The 7,791-nt window shown below is 39.5% G+C and overlaps 1 pseudogene; it reads left to right on the top strand.

The window, feature by feature from the left end:
* The first annotated feature begins 6,821 nt into the window (after positions 1 to 6,821).
* Positions 6,822 to 6,920, top strand: LOC130022979 (uncharacterized; annotated as a pseudogene).
* Positions 6,921 to 7,791: the final 871 nt, after the last annotated feature.

Raw genomic sequence — 7,791 nt, 5'->3', positions numbered from 1 at the left:
TTGAATCTGTATAATAGTATGGCAATATATACTTAGTTTTAAGCAGTTTAATGGTCTTTAAGTAAATTAGCTTTTGTGTGCGTATATGGAAATTCAGGTATCAAACCCATAACCTCACAAATGTGAGGCAAATATTTTACCACTGAGATATATTTTCAACCACAGTGAGATATTTTGGTTTTGTTTCTATAGTGTGAGGAATAGAACCCAAAATTTCATACTTGCAAGCCAAGTGCTTTAGCCCTGAGCTACATACCCAGTCATAAGTAAGTAAGCTCTTTTCTTTCTTTTGGGGTCACACCTGGCGATGCACAGGGGTTACTCCTGGCTCTGCACTCAGGAATTACCCCTTGTATTGCTCAGGCGAACATATGGGATGCTGGGAATTGAACCCAGGTCGGCCAATTGCAAGGCAAACATCCTACCAGCTGTGCTATCGCTCCAGCCCTAGTAAGGTAGCTTTTTATATCAGATCTTAAGTAAACAATCAGAAAAGTAGACAAATAGATATAAATGTTCACAACAATATCATCTTAGCAGTAAAACATTACAAATATGAAAAACTCTATAAAATGTTATAGTAACTGAAATTTATTTTTTAAAGATTATACATGTATATATACTAATATATATACATAATTGAAAGACTCCAAAGAAATGTACCTTCATTTTACTTGTATGTTTATTGTGGTTCTTTTCTCTTTTTAATATAGTTATCCCATGAACAATAATAATTTGGACTTCTGTATGATTTTTTGTCAATAATTATATTTTGAAACTTTTTTGGAGATTGGTAAAGGTAAAGGCCCTCCCGTTGATCATCGATTTGCTCGAGCAGGCCCAGTAACGACTAAAGCCCTCTTTATTATTGTTAGATCTTTCTCTGGTTTTATTTTTACTTTATGTTCTAATCTTAATGCTACCACCATCTACTCAGTCAACCTAGCTAAACCCTAACGTCTCTTCCACTTCCTCCTGCACAAGTTTCTGCTTTCTGACAAAAGGGAGGACCTCGAATGCTGACATCAATCTAATACCCAGGGCCGCAGGAGATAGTGTAGTGCTTATGGAACTTGTCTCACATGCACTCAATTTGACTCCCAGCACCACCTGATTGCCAGAGTATCAAAGGCTGTATAACATAGGAGGACCCCAAGCACCAAGGCTACGTTTTCTGAGAATTGCCTGTGGGGCCCCCACAACTCCTGAACATTGCTTTAGAGACTCTCCCAGCAACCAAAAAATATGTAATACCCCAGAAACATGTACTTGTCTTAAATAGGGACACTCACTTGAGGTGAGGTTCACAAGGAAATATTGCATGAAAAGATAAATCAAAGAAGCAGGGGAGAAAGGGTATATCATGTGAGAAGAGATCATATATTTGGTGAAATGTGTTAAGATTCAGATGCCCTAGTCTTCCCACCAGGGATATTCCTTCAAAAATGCCCCCATTATACTGGAAGGGTGCTAGAACATTATATGACTGAAACTCAATTATGAGCAACTTTGTAACTGTGTATCTCTTGGTGATTCTAATTTTTAAAGTAATTTTTAAATGCACCCATCAAATTTACCTTTTTACCACTAAATGGGAAAGATACTTTCTACTTCTTATCCTCACCAAAAGATCAACAGAGTGTGACACTTGCTAGGAAATGTCCTCCCTTGCATTTTTCTCATGATACTTATTAGTAATTCACTCTTCTGTTTCTTCCCTCTTCTCATGCCAAATCTTTCCATCTCCCTTGCAAGCTCCTCAAACATTATGTATCTATTCAACACTGATGCTCTTTGCCACTTCCTCCTCTTGATTTCTTGTCCATGAACTGATTCTAAAACATAGCATAGCTGCAATTACAATATTCATGCCAAGGACAGTCATTGATGTATCTTAGGGTTTAGCATTCTTCAAGCTATTGGCACACAGGTGAGTAACATTATTTTCCTACAGAGAACACAAAAATAGTTATGCTGGATTTTAAAGTTCTATCAGTAGTCTGAGTTACAAATTAAGGATATATATTTTTAATGTTTTTTTGAATATCTGTGAGATAGACCATTACAAATCTATTCATAATTTGCTTCCAGTCATACAACGATCCAACATCCATCCCTCCACTAGTGTACATTTCCCACCACCAATGTTCCTGGTTCCCTAAAGCCATCCCCCAACACCCTACCTCCACCACCAGCCTGTCGCTGTGGCAGGATCTTTGATTCTTTCCCTCTGTCTCCTTTTTATTTTGTGCATCATGGGTCTCGTACATGTACTAAGAGGTCATCATGCTTGTTCAAGGAATTTAGTATTTTTTACAGGAAGCTAAGGCTGGAGTAGCTTTGAGGTATGGAAATGACTGCTGAGGCTTCCATAAGTACAGGGCAGTGGGGATGGGATGCCCATTGTGACCCAGAGAAAGCCTGGAGATTTCAGTCACAAAACCCGCATATCCGAATTTTCAGCTGTTATATTTCAGTGAGAGCCATCCTGAGAAGTTGGAAACCAGACGAGGGCATGGTGGCGATTTTGGATTATGGGAGCAAGTGGCTGCACTGGGTTCTGGTTGGGTGGGCACCCAACTAACCTGCCTCCCTCGATTTACCCTAGTGTGTTCATCCTTTTGCAGGTCCAAGGTTAACTGTGGCTTTTGATCTCTTTCAAGACTTGTTTATGGGTCTCTGAAACAAGACCAATCCATTAGCTTGTATAGCTGAGCCAGGTGTGGTTTGTGAACATGGCTCCCACATATCTTTAGGGAGTTTAATTTCTCGGGAAACTTAGTCCTGAGGTGTTGGGATCCAGCCAGAGGCACAGTGGCAATTAGAGTTTATCAGGAAGCATGAAGACACCATCAGACTGTTGATGCACTCACCTGAGGGTACAGGTTGACTTCCTGGAGGCATTGCACCACCAGACTAACAAAGATTCATTGAATTAATGAGCGAATAATCAATATTTTTAAAATGTGTCACTTTATTGCATTTTAGAAGGGTAACTTCTAACAAGGAAATAATCTTCAGGGTATTATCAAGATATACGATTTATTCTTAATATATTTAATAAAAGCTACACATTTTGGAAATTTATACAAAGAAATTTTTTATAGTATCTGTCTTCATAATTTACTTGTAAATTACTACGATATCACTGTATATTCCACTGTTCTTAGCATAGAAATTTACAGACAGAAAGTGCTACGTAAAAGTTCATTTTGGCACTTCTGTTCAAGGTGGTACTAGAAGTACTTGCAATAGAAATAAGGTCAGAAAAAGATATTAAGGGTTTTTATGTATGAAAGGTAGCAATAAGCTCTCACTATTCACAGCAGATATCATACTCTATTTAAAGAATACTAGAACCTCTACCAAAAAAGCTTCTAGAAAAAGTAGACTTTCATTGTAAAATTGCAGGTTATAAAACCAATACCCAAAAGTGTATGGCTTTTTTATATGCAACTTATGAGAGAGAAGAAAGTGAAATGAAAAAGAAATTCCATTCACAATCGTGCCTCAGAAAAATCAAGAACATTGGAATCTGCTTAACTAAGGAGGAAAAGGACCTACACAATAGGAAATAACAAAGGACACGAGGAAATGGAAACATATCTCCTGCTTATGGAATGGGAGAATTAACATTGTCAAAATGGCAATACTCCCCAAAGCATTGTACAAATTCAATGTGATCCCTACAAAGATACCCATGACATTCTTCAAAGAACTTGATCAAGCACTCCTGAAATTCGAATGGAACAACAAACACCCACTAAGAGCTAAAGCAATTCTTGGGGAAAAAACGATGGTTGCATCACCTTCCCCAACCTCAAACTCTACTATGAAGTGATAATAATGAGAACAGCATGGTACTGGAACAAAGGCAGAGCCGCAGACCATTGGAAATGGATTGAATATACTGACACACAACCACAAATATATAATCATCTAATCTTTGATAAAGGAGCAAGAAATATGAACTCGAGCAAGAGAGTCCTCTTAAACAAATGGTGCAAAAAAACTGGACAGCTACATGCAAAAAAAAAAAAAAAATAGCTCAGACATCTACCTAACACCATGCACAAAAGTCAGATAAAAATGGGTCAAAGACCTCAAAATCAGACCAGAATCCCTCAGGTACATTGAAAACAAGGTCTGCAAATCCCTCCAAGACATTGAAGTTAAAGGTATCTTCAAAGATAACACTCCACTTGCAAAGCAACTGGAAACAGAGATAAACAAAGGGGACTATCTTAAATTAAGTAGCTTCTGTACTTCAAAAGAAACAATGACCAGAAGCACAGACTCAGCCATGCAGGCAAGATACTGGAAGAAGCCTACCAGGTTCTCTGAGAGTGAGAACTGGACAATAAGAGTTGTTATCTTATCAACAATATCAAGTCTCTGGATCTTGGCCATTGATGGGATTACATGGCTCCAGGGGCTGTTCATGGTTGTAACACTTAGCTACTAGAAGATGGGGGATCTGGATGGAGGGGACCCAGTCTTGATCTGAGCAGCCTTGGAGATCACATCCCCCTGTCCCGCACACCTGGGTTCTGTTGAAGTACACGGGGCTTAGGTTTATCCAATTGCACCCATCACAGTGCTCCCGAGTCACTTCCATTACTTTGTCTGTCTGTAACCACTTCTAAGCTCTCTGCCCCATCCAATTTGTAAGGTCTCATCTTTCTTAGACACTGAAGCTGTACTGTAAGTTATTGCCTTCCTCCTCTCCTTATGTCTTTTGAGCAGTTTACCTTAATGCAATGTCCTTTTGTATATATACAGGAAGACAATTAATTAATATGCTTTGTAACTTAGGAATTGATTGGCTTTGAATATTATTCACTCCTGGGCTTCTGCCTTCTCAACTTAAGACTCAGTTGCCCTCACTTCCTAGCACCCCAAGGGCAGGGTCCCAACGTGGGACTGGATCGAACCAGGGCAAGCCGGTAAGTTATGTGCTAACCTGGCATTGCGGTGAGCCAGGCCAAGGTGCCACGATTTTTAACTATAAGTTAAGAGGTTGATCTTAGGCAAATGATGTCATGATGCATAAGTAACGACAACACTAGGGCCCTGCTGCTAGGAATAGGAAAGATATCTTGCACTGCAGTCTGAGATCGAGATGGCCCTAGGAGAGCAATTCTACAAGCTCAAAGTATTTCTTACTGTGTCCATACAAAATGATTAATATTATATATGCTTATATGTTGGTTGGACAAGGAGAGGAGAAAGACCTCCTATAAGCTGTTTTCCTGTGTGTCCTGACTAGCTTGGATGAAACTGCTTTCTCCCCTTCAAACTGCCTTCAGTAAATGATTTCAGTATACTGAGACAGTTTTCCTTTTCTTTCAGAAACCTAGCTGGTCTTAGATCTGCAGATATCAGGTGCTAGCCAGGACTGATCTTTGGGATGTAGATTCCCAGATCTAGCCAGGCTGGTCTTTGGGATGCAAATCAAGGTGGTTGCAGCTTGTGAAAGTGCTTGTGGAAGGTTTTAGTTTGGCTTTGTATCTTCTTTCCTGAGGCCAGTATTACTACTGGCCTGCTGAAGTAAGGAAACAATATGGATGTAAAGAAACAATGTATGGTTTGCTGCCTCAATGTTCTTTCTGTAACTCCTTTTGATGACATCACTGTAATGCCCCTTTTAGAGGTTCTATGATCTATATAAGGGGATCTTCCTGGATCTCAGTGCCCACAAATGCTTGAGGATTCCTGAGGCCTCTATGACATACATCTCTTCCATGTAATAACCTGCTGCTCCATGACCAACCAGCCTGACCCCCGTTTCCTTCCTTCTGCTGACCATCGCCATCGACCTCCCTGGAGTGGGGAAAGGGCCTGACCGCCAGCCTTTTATTCTCTGTGTGTTTACACAGGTTCTGCTTTCACTTCCTTCATGCATGAGTCTCCTTCAAGCTTGGGCAGAGTGGTCTTAAGCGTACCTATGGCTGGTTGCAGAGGTCTTTAGCTGCTTGGGCTCTACTCAGGGCAGTGAGGGAAATTCACCCCTCCCAGTCCAAGGGGCCCCGGTGAGGAAAGCCAGGTGCGGGGTCAGGAGCCTGTCGTTTTAGACATATTTGGAATTAATTTTAGATCGAAAAGTACTTATGTGCTTAGTAATAAATTACTATACACTTGTTCAATCACCTCAGAGACCCCACTCTGCTTAGAGAACTAGATTTTTAAATACAGGGCTGTTTGCCTGTGTGTCATGACTGAGAATCACTCTCTGTAGATATGAAACTCACTATACACAAAGATGCACACAGGCTACTTTGAGTCATCTGTGTAGTTAATGTGCGTTGGCCATTAAACTTCACTGAGACCCTTGTTTTGTCCTTTACAGGAGCCTCATGAGTCTCACCTTCCATTCAAGTTGTACTTGTAATAAGATGGAATGAAATCATCAATATTCTCCTCACCTCTTCCTTCAGGAGAAAAATCCTACTTACATTCAAGGTGGTCAAATTGAGACAAGTCCATCCACCTTTTCCTGGAGATGTACACGGGACTGAGGTGAGAACAGCAAAAGGCTCTAGTTTAATGGTCTTAATGAAGGTTTCAGGGAAGGGCATTAAAGAAGACTCATATACCATCTTCCAAAAGAATTATTTTGTAAAACTGATGCCTTGGGTATGGTAAAAGATAATATGGTAAAAACCATATTTTTCTTTCTGGGACATTAAAGTTCTAAATCTATCTATTCAAGCTGCTTTAAATTCCTTTCTTGTTTTGGAATCACTGTCTGCCAAAGGAGTGAGTAAGGACAGCACTCAAAGTAATAAGAAGAGAAAAATATGGAAAAATTAACTCATACTATGTTTGGTAACATATATACTAAAATTGAAATGATACAGAGATTAGCATGGTCCTTGCACAGAGATGACATGCAAACTTGTAAAGTGATCCATATTTTTGTTGCAAGAAGAATTAACAGGGCGACTTTAAGCTAAGACAATCCACACAAGTACAAAAATTCTACATGAAGATAGCACAAATCCCCATCACAACAATCTCCTCAATGTCAGTGGACTAAATGTGCCAATTCAGAGGCACAGAATGGGAAGATGAATTAGAAAACTGACCCAACATTCTGCTGCCTAAAGAAACACTTCTGAACAATCAAAGCTACCATGGGCTCAAAGTCAAAGGCTGGAAAACAATTCTTCAAGAAAGAAAAGAACACCTCCACAAAGCTGGAGTGGACATACTAGTATCAGACCATATGGATTTCAGGCTATAGGTTATAAGAGACAGTGAAGGTCATTTCTTCATGATCATGGGATCTGTACATCAGAAAGAACTCACCCTCCTCACTGTAGGTGCTCCTAATGACAGACCAGCAAAATACTTAAAAATAACTTCTAATAGACTTAAAGAAAAACATTGAGAGCAACAAAATACTAGTTGGAGATTTCAACACTACTTTGTCACTTCTCAATAGATCAAACAGACTAAAGCTCAGCAAGGAAATATTTTTTTAAGGAAAGTAATGAACAACCGTTGGCTTAGAGAAGAAATCAAAGGGGAAATAAAAAGTTTCCAGAAACAAATGAGAATGAGGACACGAGCTACCAGAACATGTGGGACACAGCAAAATCAGTGTTAAGAGGAAAGAGTATAGCTCTGCCAGAATTCATCAGGAAGAAAGAAAGTGCCTGCTGAATAAATTAGAGATCAAGATTTTGGAAAATGACCAACAAAAGTAGTCCAAACTAGGCTGGAGGAAGGAAATAATAAAACTTTTACCAGATATCAATGAGCTAGAATCCCAAAATACAATCCAAA

The sequence above is a fragment of the Sorex fumeus genome, unplaced genomic scaffold (assembly GCF_029834395.1).
Source record: "Sorex fumeus unplaced genomic scaffold, SorFum_2.1 ptg000021l, whole genome shotgun sequence".
Lineage (NCBI taxonomy): Eukaryota > Metazoa > Chordata > Mammalia > Eulipotyphla > Soricidae > Sorex > Sorex fumeus.
The sequence above is the reverse complement of the archived record's forward strand: the minus strand, read 5'-3'. Positions and strand labels throughout refer to the sequence as shown.